Below are 17,175 nucleotides of genomic sequence, written 5' to 3' on the forward strand. Positions count from 1 at the left end.
GATAATGTTCATAGTCTCATTACCTCAGAGGTTCTGCACAATGATATGATTCATGAAATGATGGAATGTCTTTTGAAAGCTCTGGAAACAGGCTGACACCTCCCATTGAAGCTGTCAGAATGTAGCTGCTCGCTCTCTCTGAACTGGGAATTGCTCAGAGGGCTGGAGGCAGCGTGATTCAAGCTGACGCGCCTGTGTCCTAGGAGCAGGGAGCAGTACCTGGGGAGACTTGATTGTCAGACTGGTTTCAAATCTAGAAAAGAAAAGCGAAGAGCATTGAATAAATATTTGAAATAATAGTGAATTTAGACACACACATTTCCCCATTGCATTCTAATTCTGCCAAAGATTTAAGCTGTTAAATTGTGCCTCCTTCTAAGTCCTCAGTCTATGAAAACTTCAAATTCCACCTTAAAACACCAATGCTCAACCACTGTAGCCTAAGTTTGACTTCAGTTGCTTGAGGCATTTCAGTCAAAGCCCTGCATGCCCCAGTGTAGCACAGGGGATCCAGAACCAGGATGTTTCCTATGTCATCTGCTATTTCTAACCCTACCTGGTTGAGGCAGACTGTTTTCAAGAGTAACAAGTGGTGGGCTGTGTATCAAAGGGGAATGGTGTGTTTTGTTTCTACAGGGGCAGCTTTGCAAGGAAGGCAGAAGGGAAATTTCACTCCTTCCTCCCTCTATTAGCTACCATGTTGCTTCTCACCGTTCCATCACGGCACTGGCTCTTTGCTGTTGTAAGTTGCCACTGCTGTTTCCTAGTTTGCCTGAAGTCAGAGAGACTATGACACTGCCATTAGGATATGCAGCATATATAGTGTGTGGGGGGTTTATGGTGTCCTATCATTTTCCTACTCTCCACTCCCATCTAGACAAAAAGACCCAAAATAAACCAGCTCCTTCACTAGGAGGGTAAAGTAGTACTGGAGCAGGTTACACAGAGAGGCTGTGGAAGCTCCATCCTTGGATTTTTTCAGGACTTGGCCAGACAAAGCTGTGGCTGATCTGATCTCGTGCTGGAAATAGTCCAACATTATTCAAGCCATGGGTTGGACCAAACACCTCCAGAGGTTCCTTCCAACCAACATTTCTATGATTCATCCCTCCTCTGCAGCCGTGAGCTATAAAACCTTGGAGGGGCATGACCCAGTGTAAGGGAGGGATTCAGTTCTCATCTTTCACAGTGGAGCTGTGTCTGCTGCTAGCATAACATGCACGTCTGTTCTTGCCTTGCAGTAAGATTACTCAAGCACATCTGCTTTTATGGATTTTTTTTATTTTTTTTTTACATTTTGGTCACTTCATAAAAGAGGGCAAAGGAGGGAAAAAAGAGAGAAGAACATTAGTGTTACTACTTTCAGAGACTGAGTAGCTACGGAAAAGATGGATGGAGTGGAAACCCATGCTACATCAGATTGAACCTGCAAAATACTCTAAGTGTACATGCTCCTATGCATATCTGTTGCTTTTGTGCAAAAATGGATGGTGAGTAAGTGTAGCTTACCATGCATATTGCCAAGAAGAGATGATGTATTGAAATAGACACATATTTTCATTTTCCTGGCAAGACCTGGTTAAACTTACCACATCACTCATCCCATTGCGAGAGAGCATACATCCTTAATTAGCCTGGAAATAACATCAGTGATGTGCCCAAAGGCATTTCTGGGGTATCTTTCTCAAAATTCGGACATAAAATTTATGGGAGGATTCCTGGTATAATTCTCTCTTCTCTTTCAGAGTTTCCAAAATGCCCTGTGAATAACGTTCAGTTATTTCTATATCTTACAAAAATAAATCTGGAAAATAAATTTTGAAAGGTAGAAAGCTTAATATTTTCACGAATTGTCCTAGGATGTGGAACCTATGGATCTCTATCTCTTTTAATTTTACAAAAATTTTACTCTCATGCGCTATGCAATAAATATATAATCCTCTATGTTCCAGAGCAACTATAAAGTTTTATGGGGAAATCTAACTTATTAGAGGATTGTTCATTAAATTATTCTGCTTTATTGATGCTGAAGTTAGCTCTTTGCATTATTACTGAATGTATTTAAAGCTTACTGCACCAAACAAACAAATAACTGCCTTCAGGTAGGGAAACACCTAAACTTTGTTTCCCTTCGCCATCTTCTCTATGGCTGTATACATCTTTAGGATACAGAAGTTACAAGAGTTGAAGAGGCAAACATTTTGGTAGTCTCATGTTACATTACTGATTCGATTAGAGATTTGAGATAGTGCCTTGTAAAACGCAGACTTTTGAACAAAAGTTTCACCAAATATCTGAGAAGTCAAATATTCTTGCAATTAGTATTTAGGGAAAGGTAGATGACAGCCATTTAAGCAAACTATACTTTTATTCCCAATTGCACTAATATGATTGATATATTTTTTAAAATAACCTGTCTAATAGGGAGTTTCTAAACAGACATTATAAAATAGGCTCAAAGTTTAACTTTACTGAAGAATGTGACAGGCCACTCATTTCTAGCTGCTGGGAGCCAGCATAGGAGCTTCAGTGCACTGCCAACAAAGTTATTCCCTCAGCAGGTTACAAACTGGATGGCTGGTAGAGTATTTGAGCACTATCAGGGAGAACCAGTGGCAAAAATTAGGCTTATGTGAGGAAATTATGAGCTGTGTGAGTTCTTCCTGCCTGTGGAGCAAAGGGGAAAAGCGACCAGAATTCCCATGCCAAGGAGGAGAGACAGACGGGCTGTGGGCTCACTTCCAGTAGGGGAGACACTGACTTGGGCTTAAATAGCTTTCTTACAGTAGGATGAGCACTTGCTTATGCTAGTCTGTCAGGAAATAAGTAACGTGTTTGACTTGCTTTTTTGATTTCTACAGCACTGAGCTCAGGTTTGCATTGAATTATTTATGAAGTCCACAAGATCTCATTCCTGACTCATAATGGACACCTCAGCATCTACCACTGTATTTGCAAAATTAGAGTAATTTTTCTTAGGTATGTTACTTCACATTAATGTCTACTGAATTTTGTCTGCCATTTTAATGCATAGTCACTTACTCTTCTAAGCTCTTCCTGCGCTTCTCCAGAGACAGCCCTCATCTTTACTGGCCTGAATAACTTAGAATTATCAACACCCATGCAGAAATCCCCTGGTGACCTCCCTCTACTGTAAAAACTATTTTCTCCTACCCTTTCTTTCCAATATTTCCTCTGAGAATTCCTTTTTGTTTCTAGGCTGCTTAATATTCTCGAGAGCCTATGGTGAGAAACTTTTGGAAATCCATGTGAATAGTATGACCTGGACCTTTTTTGGTCATATACTTGCTGACACCCTCAAAGGTCTCAATAGGTCTGTGAGGTGGATGGTCCTTTATTAAAATGTGCGGTGACTCTTCCTCACTATATTGTTTGTCACAAATTGTTTCTTATATTCTGCTAATTCCTCAGTGTAGACACCAAATTAACTTGTTCGTCGTTTCCAAGATATTCTGTGAAATCCTTTTGAAAATTGGTGCCAGGTTTCCTACATGCCATGCTTGAGTTATCAAGGCAGTTTTAAAATGAGAGGTAACATACCATTGTTAGTATCTTAGTTATTTCATGTTTGAGTTTCTTTTGTAATCCTGATTGAAGACTATGATTCTGTTAGTTTGTTTTGCCTATTTGTTCCATAACAGCTTCTCAATACTTCAGTTTGAGATCCATCTGGTGTCTCCCGTGCAAAGAGTTTTGGGGTACAAACTTTGTCTCTTCCATAGTAACCGCAGAAGTGAAAAATATATTTAGCTTTTTTGTTATGGTCTTAGCTTATTAGTACCCCTTGCATATCTACGTTATCTACTAGCTTGACAGACTCTTGACAAGCTTTCTGATCCTGCTATTTTCAAGAAAGAAGTTACAGCCTCTTTTGTTTTTGTGCTTGTGCAAGCTTTTCTCCTCAACTTCTTTTTTTGGTCCTGACTTACCACATTTTCACATTTGAACTGCCATGGTTTATAGTCTTTTCTATGTTCCTCATTTGGATATAGGTTTTGCTGTTTGAATGATGTCTTTCTGCCACTAAAATCTTCTTTACCATGCTGTTTAGTGGCTTTTTGCCCTTCCATAGCCACCTTTGAAAGATGATGTGTTTTTTCTGTGCCTATAAAGTGGTGTCAGTCTCCAGCCTGCCTACAAAGATTTAACTCAGATTCCTCATATAGCTTCATTTTAAGAAGCTGTCTATGTAGTATCTTTCTGAAGTTGATCCAGTCCTGGTGGATTGTTTCTCCTGTAAGGACACAGTTTTTGTACATGACAGAACAGCTTTTGATCATGACTTTTTGAAACAGGTCCCATGTGCTACTCCAAAGTTATATTAGTTTGATGTTATATTTTTATTCTATGCCACCAGCTATTCCCTTTTGTCCCATATATAATATTTTATCCACCTTTCTCAAATTGAGAAGAAAGTTCTTTAGATGCTTATGACGAGCTTTGCCAAAAAAATGAATGCTAGTAAGCAACCTGTTCTGGAGGTTTTTTTAAGGGTGATGAAGTTTTGCGCCTTAAACTGATTTGGAGATGGAAATGAGATGAGCTTGGTGTGGTGGTGATGGGTTAGGAACGGAATTGAAATTGAAGCGAACAATTTACACTTGTGATAAAGCAGAGGAATGCAGAGAGCAATACAGGTAAAGTGACAGTCAACAAAAAGATGGTTTTAGTTTCAGTCTAAACCTATCAAGGTCAGGTGCCAAAAGGTGGCAGTAACTGAGTCATGAAATGATGACAGGGGATTAAATCTATAGCTGTGCCTATGGACAGACAAGAAGGGCTGTGTCTTAAAGTCATAAGGCAAAAAGACTCCATAGGGTTTAAAGCCCGTGGTCATTTTGCTGACTGTTGAAGAGGGATACAGGCATTTGTTTTCCTTTGTTAAAGTGAACTCTGGCCTTTGGAGGAATAAAGCTATTTTGCTTGTATGATGCCTTTTTGCTGACACTCCTGGGACACTGACAGCGTGCTGGGGAGCCAGTTGCTCACTGCAGGTGCCCTCAGCTCCTGGTGAAAATCCCATGCAAGAAACTGCACTGCATTGCAGCCTTGTCTGCTTGTCCTGCTGTCAGAGAGGGACTCACGCACCAGCATGGTTCAGAACAGAGGGAGACATTTAAAAATTAGAACATTTTGCACAGTGTACAAGTAAAATGTCGCTTTTGGTTTTTTAGATCATTAATGTCAGTTTTAGTTTTTAGATCATTATCGTGAACAGGCAGATGTGCAGACATTGTAGCTGGGCCATCACGTTATAATGTTTTCAAAGCTAAGCATTTACATGCTTTCTTTCTCGCTTTCTTTTTTTTGGACCTTTCAAGTATTTCTATATTGTAAAAATCCACATATATAACTGATTTCTATTATTTTATATCTAGATATAATAAAGTATATATTCTTATTAATTAGAAGACTAATTTGTACAGAGAATATTAAGTAACTTAAACCACAAAATAAACCCATTTATTTGGTGGAAATTTCCAGGAGGCATGTAAGATCTGGATTTTGTTTTAATCAAAAGCTGATAATTATCTTCTTGTCTGGGAAATGCACATTCCGAACTGAAAGCTTTAAGTAGAAGCACAAACTCTGCATAGCTTTATAATTTTCAAGATACTGAGGTAACCAGCTATATATTAACTAACCTCACATTAGAAAAATGATAAATTGTTCCTTTTGTCTGCTGGCAGCCAGTATTTCTATACATTTATCACCTAATATTCTTCATATGAAAATGTATTCTGATTTATTATGTATTGATAGTCCAAAGATTACTAAAGAAAAGTCACTTACACCGTAAGTCAGTCATCTGCCTATTTCACAGCATTAGAGTTTAGCTTCCCTTGATGGCCAAACAATATCTGGGTCTGCTCTTTGGCCTTAGCTTGTACCTTCTATGCACGTACCTGTGTTAAACCGACATTTTGCTACCTACATTGTACATAACATAGAGCTTTTATTTTAAGGTAAATCAGAGATATGGATCTACCCCATGTAGGATAAAACACACAAAATTACATGTGTTGTTCGAAAAACGTGTTCTATAGGTCACTGTTAGGATCTGGCTGCTTGACTTGGCTAAGGTAGACAACACTAGACTTAAGATTTAACTGACCCTCTTGCATGAGTGCTTTCTAATATGGTCTGTAATTACAATGCTCATCTATTATTTCTTCCCCTCAAAATGCCTGCATGGGAAGATCTGTGACAAATGAGTGAAAACAAAAAAAGGGCAGAAGATTTCTGTAGTATCCATCACTCCTCTGTAGCAGAAGTTGAAAGCATGCAGCAAGTGAGTACAGGAAGGTTTTAAAAAACTTCATAATTTAGGCCATTGAGTCCAGAATGGCTCTTGCCTGTGTTTCTGCCTCTACTACAGAGCTTCTGTACAATGTTGGCCAATTTATTTAAGCTAAACTTTTGTCATATCGATACTTGTTTCCTTGTTTTCCTTGGGCCTTACTTGAAACCCTGGGAACTGCCTTGCTCAGTGCTCACAGCTGAAACTGAGATCAACAGCAGCTGTGCTTTGAATGGAAAACATGCTATAGGAAGCCATGTGCTCTTGAAAAGTCAAATCTTAGATCAGATGCACAAAATTAGTCATACTTTTATTTTTAATCTTTGTGTGCCTTTATCTTCCTTAAAGCAGGATTAAAACCTCTCCCATTGTAGGGTTTTTGTGAGCATGAAGGAGCTTGGTTTTGTGAAGCTTTCAGGTACTCTGGTGAGGAGTAACATAGAAAAGTTCACAAAGAAATTTAATCATTCTGCCTCTTGAATTCATACAATGAATGACAGCCTATGGCTGTCCATTGAATGAGAATAAAACAGGATGGAGGAGCAGCATGCTAAATAAAGTTGACCTTCCTTGTATAGGGAATGAGATGGCACCCTTTAGATTACCAAAACATGGTCTCTCTGAGTTGAACAAATATATATCTGTTCGTATACCATAGTGGGGGATGGACAAGCATTTCACAAAACCCACAGAAAAGATAAACCCAATATAAGCAAAATATGAAAAGAAGGACACAGAGGACAGGGAAATATATGTTTTGATGATGTTGATCAATTGGAGGTATAAGCAGCACTGGTGATGGGGGAGGACAAGCGCATAAGAGGACCAATACGTACAAGCGTTACGTAATCGCACTGAAGTAAGTGTCAGGCTGCCTCCTGTCATCGCCAGCCCTGATCCAGCATCTGAGGTATGAACCCTTCCCCACCAAGCCCAGAAAAAATATGTCAGAGAAATATGCAGTTTGGAGAGAGAGGTGAAAACATCCATCAGCTGACTTCTCTTAAAAGTGGCAGTGACACAGACTCAACTGTTTACCCTCAGTCAGTCAATTTATTTTACTAATTTGCCGGGAAATAAACCCAGCAAAAACGGGGTCATTTTCTGCTGAACTAGTGGGTTAAATGGGCTGATTAAATTATCTGACAAGTTTCATTAGTGTGAGGGAAGGGGTGGAACTGCACTGCTGGAAAGTTAAGAAGGGACTAGGAAGGAAGGATTAAGATTTATCTTTTTTTTGGTGGAAAGTGAACAACTGGATCAGCTCAGCCGCATTTGACTAATTCTATATGGAAACCTGTGGAATCCAGTCTTGCAATAGTAACATCTCTTTTCCATTTACCACCCAAAGCACAGATGCCTGTTCCTTCCCAGCGGCAGGCAAAGGCCAGGCTGGGCTATGAAGGCATGGGGCAGTGTCAGCCCCACTATACTGAGGACTGTGGAGGCTCAGCCACACCAAGTGAGGATGCAGTCTTCAGAGACTGTGGCCAGTAAGATCTGAAAAGTTCTGCCAACACATGTGAATTGTGGGTTTGAGAGACTTCAGACTGAGAGCACATGGAGGTTGAGTGATACAGGGAGGGTAGGGGGGAATGTTAGGGGAGGGTGCAACCAAAGGAGAGGGGTGGTGAGATGGGCTGTGGCATAGGGAGAGCCTGGAGGAGGAGGAAGGTGGGGAGAAGATGTGGTGGTGTTATAAGATTGGGAGGGGAAGAGGCAATGGTGCAGAGTCAGCTCAGGTCTACTAGGACTTAGATCAGATGCTGTGCTGTGTGAATGCAGCTGTACTGCCTTCAGCGAGAAGCCAGATTTTGAGGCTATGCAGTCTTTTTAATGCAATACACAGCTCATAATGCTGGTTCACAGCCAGCTGTTCCTGGAGCTGTGAACAGTGAAGGTGCATTGCAGGGACCCCACAGGGTCAGCCGGATCTCATAGCCCTGCCTCACCCAAGCGAGCCCTGCCTCTTAGCGAGAGCAGAACTGTGGAGCAAAACAGCTGGCGCTGGGGACCTAACATCTACACTAGCAGCATCGCAGGAGGTTTCACTGAAGACTAGACCATGTCTAGTTCCCAGGATTAAATACTTCTTAGCAGTTGGAGTGCATTGAGTGCACTCATGGAGTTCATCTTCTGGTTTGGTTTAGCTTTGTGAGAAAGGAATGCAGTTCATGTCCTCGGAGGCTGCTCAGTGAGTTGAATGCAAGCCCAATAAATGTGGATGATTGGGAGAGTCGCTTTAAAAACGCGCTCCTGCTTTGAACCAGAAAGCTGATTTAAGCACACACATGAGGATCAACCAATCTGGATCTAGTTTGTGTTTCGAAAGGCACCTGGGTGGCTTGACATGGCCTTGGCCACTCTGGGTCCAGGGGGACTGTAGCGTTCAATATGTCACGGGGACAACGCTGCCTCTCGGTGTTTTAGCCCTGGTTGTCTTGGGGGACCACAGTGCCGCAGCAGGATCGAGTGTTGGTACTGAACATCCCCAGCATGCCCGGCCCTGGGGAGAGGGGTCTTCCCTGAGAGCCAGCAGGCACGCTGCACCCAGGTGTTCAGATTTCAACCCTGTCAGCTCAGGGCTGTCTTTTACCTCCCTGGGCCTAGGAGGATGAAAGCTAAGTCTTGTACGCGCTCTTCCCGCAGCAGCTCTCTCAGTTTGTTTTGCATACATATTCATTGGCCAACTGGCCATACGAAAGGGCAGATAAATCTGCTTTGTGGCTGAGGTTTGATGTGAGTTGTTTCACATTGTCCTGTGAGCACATTTAAAAACATTGTCCTGTGAACGTGTTTAAAAATCAGAGAGACACTCAGTACCTGTGCCCTGGAACAGCTTTGGCTTTTTCTTCTTAAACTCTCAACAGCTTCACCACTTTGAAGAAAATTCTGGTAAAACATGGGTAAAGCCCAGCCAGGGCATTTCCCGTAGGTCACTGTGGCTGCTCTCTAGCAGGAATCTATTCAACCTGTACTCCAGGGTCAAATTAGATTGTGGGGCCTTTCTGCCACAATTTCTGCCAAATTGCCAGAGCTGCAAAAGTCATTTTTTTCCCCCAGGAGAGTCTTGATGGGCAGATTTAGCACCTGTTGGGCTGGGAGCCCCCAGGCCAGGGGTGGAAGGAGGGGGCAGGGAGGGGCCCGCAGGTGGGATCAACAGGCCCCGAGGAGCCCAGGCTTCGGCCATTTCAGTGTGTGGTGGCAGGGAGAGGGTGCGCCTGTGGCAACAGGTCAGGAAGGGGCCTTTGTCTTTGATGCACTAGTGGGAGCAGAGGCGGGATAGCTGTTGACAATTTTGCTTTTTCTGCCTGTGGGAAAAGTTGTTTCTGTCCTGTTTTTTGGTTTTTTTTTATATGGATACTGAGTTCACGTAAGCAGGCGAAGGAGTGGCAGGCTTGGCTCAAGCGTGCTGTTTCCACCTAGAGAACTTGTTTTCAGAGCAGTGCTATCTGTAGTAGGCCTGGATTTGCTGGGATATTAAACCTATGCCATGTTGCAGTCTGGGTGGTAATGTTACACTTGCTCAACTGTTTTTATTGTCTCTAAAGCCCCAAACATCTGTATAGACTACAACCGTAGCCAGAGCCACCTCTTGGATGTAGAGAGGCAGTTAGTGATACAAATAGTACCTCAAATCCGATGGGCAAAGGATATTTGTCCAAGGCCCAAAAGATAGTTAATGCCCATTCTGATGTGAGGAGGTTTGTAATATAAAATCTAATTTAAAAGTAATAGAAATAATAAATAGTGACTATATTTTCAATATATGAAATAAAGTATTTAAAGATATACAAGCATGCCCACACGGTAGGGGTTTTGAATAAGCAAGTCAGTAACAAGATATTCTAGCCATAATAATAATGTAACTAAGTGTATTTGTCCTTGGATAGTAAATGTAAGCAGTTATTGTTTATAGCACAGAGTAAACTTGTGAAGTTTGGTGAGGTGGCTTCTACAGCGTGTACGTACACTGCTAGCAAGGCCTTGCACAGACCTCCCAAAGAGCTGTAGCTGTGTGTGCTGAGGATGGTACGTACAGCTCTGCTCCAGGCATAGCCATCTCGCTTGCATCCTGGTCGTTTGTTAGTGAAGGACGTTGGTGGTTGTTTGATACCACCAGCCAAGGTGAAAAAAAAAAAGCAGCCACAGCTTTTTAAAAATTTTTGTAATTTTTTTTTTTAAGATAATGGTTTGCCTCCTCGAATAAAAATAAACAGATTTACTGTCTCCTAGCATCTGGTTCATTTCAGCAAATGGGTCAATGACTGGAATGTGAAATTTTTTTATTCTGCTTATAAAAGTGCCTGCTACACAAACTAGTTAATATGAGGTGGTAATATGCCAAGTAGGGCTTGTAACGTGATGGACCTATTCTGCATTTTATTCTCAAAAGTTGTCTTCAGGGCTATCAAACTAGTATATAACATTAACTTCATAAAAATGAGTTGTTTTCTGCCAGTGCTAATTACTTCTGCTGTATAGTGGGTTTTAGTACCTTGCAGCAACCTATGATCACCAGAAGTTATCTGATATTTCTCGCTGTGTTCTTCCTGCTATGTTTTTTCTTTTTTTACCCATAGCTCTGTATTCCATTACGCTAGTAGCCAGACTTTTTTGCCATCCTACTGTGTTTAAATACTAATACAGTAGGTGACTTAGCTTTAAACTAAACTAAAGGTTTAGCCTAGTAGTGGAATGCCTGAACTAACTTTAAACTAGCCAGTTTCAGACCAAATAGCTGTAAATCCAGCAGCATGAAGCCAAAATGATTATTCAGCTTTTCCATGTCTCTTGTGTATAGTATGTTTATGCCGTTACCCGATGCTCCTAAAATGCAATACATCGCGAATGTGTGAAACAAGTGGGGCGGAGCATCACAGGTTGACTGGAGGGGGCTGAGGTGGAGGAAGGAAAATAGGATGTTTTAGAACATGTCGGTCAAGTAGATTATCGAAGTTAATCAGTGACAGTAGTCAGCTTGTTTTTTCCTGTTTGCTTACAAATAGGGTTACAGCTGTGCAAACCAATGTTAGTAGAATTTTAATGAAGATGAAGGTTATTCCTGATTTTTTTTTTTTTTTTTGACTAGGGATTTTTCTTGTTGCCAGGAGGGTGTGGAAAAAGAAGCGCTTGTAGGAGGAATAGGCTGGAAAGTTACTGGCAGAGCAAAGTGTAGTCAATTCTGTAGGAGCAGGAAGATGAAACTATGCAGCATTTTCCAGAATGTTTGAAGCAAAAATAGAAAAGAATTAATTATATAGGATTTAATGCTCAGGGATTTAAAGCTCACTGGAAGATGAGCCAGAAGGATGAACTTATTAGTAATACCCTGAATAGAAAGGGGCGAAATTGATCTTTGGTGGTTGGAGAGGAGGATTTTGCAGTTTTCAAGACATGAAGTGATCAGGTCTCAACCTTGAATCAGACCAGTATAAGTGGGGAGGAAACATGAGAAACAAGTTCAGAAAATACAGAAAGGTGCACACAATGAGGTGTATTAGTCAACAGATATGGCTGTAACAGAGGCAAATCCAAGACTGGCCTCTGGTGCTGTCTATTATGGTAAATGATGGAGTAGACAGAAAAGTTCAGAGGCAAGATTTACAACTTGATTTGGGAAAACTTAAGTTTTATTGCTAGAAGGGACTGGTCTTTATATTGCAGATATATTGTATTTTAATAACATAAGCAGAAAAATCTCAAGTTAATTTTACTTATTTTTTTCATATAAATGTTATTTTAATAAGCTGAAGACCTTCTAGGGCATTTTCTTATTGTGTTAATAATATACTTCTTGGGTGGCTGAAAGCATGAGACCAAAGGAAAACAGATACACTATTACAATATTATATGCCCTGGAGTGTTCCAACAACGTAGAATTTGGTCCAGAGCTAGACCAAAACACCTGGAGTTTATGTGTTTCTCCATCTGAGGACCTCAGCTCATTAGTGGCTGGCAGAAGTGTCCCATTACTCATGTCCCTGCTGTAATCTTTCGGTGTGTTGGCAATGAGGATGCTGCCTTGCTTCCTGACACAATACATTGAGTCATGGCTAAATAAGGTTCATGCTGGAATGGAAAGATTTTATTCTACCATATGGATGTAGAAAAGGGGTGACTGAATTTTTTCAGGTTGTAGAGTTACTGCTGTGCTTGTTTATTATATGTTCTTGACTTTTTTATAATTTGTGAAGCTATTTCTGAATAGACTAAGTATTGAATGTTTGCACTAGATGCATTCATGTTATAGGGAAAGAAGAAACAAATGTACTATTAGTTACAAACTTATTAACCTTCAAAAAGATGAAGCAAGGCAGTCCCACTTAGGGAAACTGAGTTTTCAGCCTTTTAATCTCATGGCTTCTCTTGAGACCCACATGCAGATAGGAAACCAGTGACCCAGTTCCCCTTCAGGCTGTAGTAACAAGTGTGAATGTGTTCATCATGTAAACAGGGACTTCCCTGTGTAATGATTTAGTATGAGTGAGGGGCTCCAAACTTAAAAGAAACTGGTGTACGGTTCTGGCCAGCGTGTTTGAGTTATGTAGTTGTAGCGCTGCTGCTTTTTCTGCAAGGGTGCAACTTTGCACCAGAATAGCAGTTCCCACACCTTTTCTCCCTTAGTGTAGGAACAGAGGCTCAGTGACCTTGATGACAGAGCGGAAAATATCCCCTACCTACAGTGTAGGTAGACATAGATGTTTAATGAGTTTAGTCAAGGCAGACTATGTATATCTCTGACCTTTGCAATGCAATGTTCAGTTGATGGATTCAATACAATAGAATCAATAAGACCTCAATTTATATCCCTTTCCTTTTAGAGGAAAGGGATAGAGTTGTTATCAATGAGTATGACCTAGCCTTTCCTTCTGACAGAGTCAACAGTGGAATGGAAACCCTGATACACAGTTGTTTAGTTAAGGCACTCCATGCAAAATCTGGGAGATGGGTTCTTGAACTGGATTGCAAAATCTTGAATGAGAATCATGGCCTCCTTTGTTGAGTGTCATTACACGTTGCTGATCTGTTGTGCATCAGCATTCAGTAATTATGATTTTGCTTTTTATGCATTTTATTTTTAATTTAAAGCTTGCTTCTGACTTGTCTGACAGGTCATTCAGAATATCCAATTCTCACTTCCTTTGGTTCTTCAGTGTACTACCCCCTTTCTCTCTTGGCTATTTGCGTAGGGTAGCTGGCAACTGGTAAGCAACTGCTTTCCTTCATTTGGAGGGGGAAATAACACAAGAGGAAACATCTGGATTTTGTGGAGAAAAGGTCTGCAATGGCATTTTACTTTATTTAGCTGTGTTTGTGAGTTTGGTCCTAATTCATTTTCTTGAACATAGTTAAATGGAAAGTAAATCTTGGTCAAGGTTAGTCCCTGGCTTATTACTGGCTTTACTGAGGGGAAATAGAACTTCTTAAAGTTAAGGCAGTGCCTACTTATATGTCAAAGGCTTGCTTATTGAAAACCTCTGTGGATTGTGCAAATGTTAGTTATCCACGTAAACTGATCGTAAGGGAAAACAATGGCAGTAGGTAGATGAAACACTTCTTCCTTTCAGATGAACATCAATAAAATTTGTTCCCTTCTAAATAATTGGGGGGATCCCAACGGTGGGAAAGGGAAAGACACTACAGCTTGTGCTGGAGAGGAAGAATGTTATTAAAATGAGAATTTAGAGTAAGAAATTTATGCCCAGCATTGACCTGCATTGTTATGATTGAAAGTAGGATAAAATATTTCTACTTTGATAAAAAAGGTATAGTCAAAGTCAAGCTTTTGGATTGAAAACCTGCTGGTGATGCTTCAAAATGATCAAGGCGTTCATGTGGTGATAAGGTGGGTTGGGCTCACTCTCTCTCCATCTCCTGTTCCAGTGAACTGGAAGGAATGTGAATGGAAAGCAATTTTAAAGCTTAGGTTTAAAAGTTTTGTCAGTCCTGGGTTGGGTGAATAACTGCAGCTGTCTTAAAACAAAGTCTTCATTTTTTAATTTTTTTTTTTCTTAAAAAAACCCAACCCAACAAACCAAAACATCTGGAGCAGCTACGCCCAGCTCTCTTCCTCTAGATCTGCAGTTTTAATTAGGAGGTTGCAAAGCTTGTGAGTGCTACTTTTTGTATTCATAAGGTAGAAATTCCTTTTAACGTCTAGTGGTTGCAGTCCTCCACATAAAGTCACTGTAGTACCATTCATAACAAGGCACACATTCATATGCGTCAAATCCTTAGTTTACACTCTGCCTGGGATATTCCGGTGTAGCTGTCTTGCACACAATCTGACATGTGCCCTGGCTCATGATGAAAATTTTTGGGGAAAAATAAACAACAGACTGATATTTAAAGAATACCAAACACTCAAAAGTCAGGAAAATCACTATGATTTTGTCTCCATTTACTTATTATCATTTGCATATGTGAATAGACAGACTCATACAGTCTGTAGTTAACAGTAAATAGGCAGAAGTCTTTGTAAAAATAGCCTGATATTTTCTGTGATCCTGCCTGACCTTCCTCCCCATACTCCTCTGTGTCCATGTTAGCTGTGCTTCTACTCCTCCTCTGCAAGAGGAGCTTACACGGAGGTCAGACGCAGCCAGTTCTGGAGGGTCCTGAGCATGAGCCTGGAGCAGGATGCCTGGTGGGGACAGCTACCCCACTGTGGTAGGGCTAGCCTAGGGTGTGCTTCCCCGATGTGCCCACCCCACCAGTTGCACTTCCCCAGTGTTCAGGAGCAAAGGCCAAGCTGACGGGCATGAAGCAGAGCCCTCGTATCAACTAGATTGTGACTCCTGGCTTGCCATAATGATGATCCTGAATCTCATCATTTTCCTAAGGAAAAGAAAAGCTCACTGCCTCTGTTCAACTCCATTCCTATAACAGTAAAGGTAGTAAAATTTGTATCAAATAGTAATTAGCAAAAGAGAAATAGTTCCTTTAATGAAAACTTTCAGAAACTCATGTCATTTGAACAGTATGGCATTCAGCATACTGCAAACTTTGCTAAGTTGCAATGGCATTCCTTAACTTTCTTGTCAGTCCAACCTAAATCATATCTCAATCATGTTGTCCTCTGCTAAATTGTGAATTATACCCTCAGAGACCTAATAAAGTTTTAAATGTTCAAAAATATAGAGCTATAGCTCATTTGTGAGTAAAACTTTATTATGGGTCACTAGACTGAATTTGATATTGAGTCAGTTTAAGAGCTTTATTTTGTTGCTTGGAATGACATAGGTTTAACATTAGAAGAGAGAAACTGCCAAAAATGAGAACATACAGGGTCAAGACAACACTGCTTAGAACAGCTATGACATTTCCTGGATTCATGGAGAGGCTTTGTATTTAATCCATTAATCAAAAGGTATGAATGTATTTTTTTTTCTTCTCTTTTCTTTCAAAGGTGGGTGATGGGGAAGAGGGTATAATTACTTCCTATGTTTTCCTCTGAAATCAAAGATCAAAATTTTTACTTACAGGCTCAAGTTTAATGCAATGAAGGGCTTCAGACAGTGGCACCCATATTTATTGGACTTCTTCAGGGCATTGAGGCTTCTTGGTTCAAGTCGGCCTTTTGTTTTACCCTGGGCTTCAGCATATCAAGTGTATAGGGTTCAGCCTTTTTGTACTTTTTTTTTCTAGCTTGTAGAAGGGGATTTTCATGGCTAGGGAAAGCAGTTTTTGCCAGAAACTTTTCTCTTCCAAATACAGCTGGCGAGTGGCCAAAAATGTGCTGGTTCTTCTTGGGTTGTGAATTTTAATTTCCAGACAGCTCCTTTTAGTACTTGTTCACATAGCCTTCACTTCTCTCATCACTACGGTGAACAGAGGATGGGAGCAGGTTCCCGGTGCCAAAGGTAACATCTACAGGCTCAGCCTTCAATCCCAGCCCCTCAGGTAGGTTACGGGGAGGGGTTCTCCCCTTCGCTGGCCTTCCCGCTCTGCCTGGGAGGTGGAGGCTAGCAGCAGCGTGGCCCACTAGGCACGCAGCTTGCCCACAGCTTTCAAAGTCCTCACTCATCCGTCTGCCCGATGGGCAGATGAAAGCCAGGCTACTCAGCATGCAGATGGTAGTGCAGGTTGCCCTACAGTTGAAAAATGATAAGGAGATTTTTACTTGGTTGGCTAGAAACTTCTTTACCCTCTTGTGAATAAAAAGCCCCCCCCCCCCTTTTTTTTTAAACTTATTGTCATTCATTCAACAGTGAAATCTGCTCATTTTGAAGTATCAAGTTTTTCCCTAGCAACAAGATTTTCCTTGTAAATGACAGATTGGATGTAGGAGCAGGGTGGGGCAGGGTAAAAATATATATTTCTTAAAATACTGTTCAATAACTATTGTCTTTACAACTCTAGTGTTAAAATCATACTTCTGACTGTTTATTTTAAGCAAGTTTCCCTTACATGATAAACAAATTTGACTTATAAAATTTGTTCTTAAATTGACACACACGATATTAAGTTTAAAATGTAAAAATCATTTATAGCTCATCCATCTCAATTCTGTATCACCACGCAGGAATAATTTGTCTAAAATATTCCTTAATAAAAGGCACGTACTTGAACATGGGCTCTAAAATCTATGGCACAGTATTTTAAAAGCCTGTTTGCATTTTGTCTGTTTCTTTAAAGGGCTTCCGTATTGTCTTGGGCTCCCCTGGAAATGCAGTAAGGATTCGTATCACATCTCCGTTGCCATGGCAACAGCAGTCTTTCCCATAATGAGCTGCATCATCTGAACTGATGTCACAGCATCATGCAGCAGGTCACACAAGGCACCTCCTAGTATTGCATCTTACAGATGTGCCATAAACATCAAAAGAGGATGATTTGAACAGGACATG

This window comes from Ciconia boyciana, chromosome 6 (genome assembly GCF_034638445.1).
Source record: "Ciconia boyciana chromosome 6, ASM3463844v1, whole genome shotgun sequence".
NCBI lineage: Eukaryota > Metazoa > Chordata > Aves > Ciconiiformes > Ciconiidae > Ciconia > Ciconia boyciana.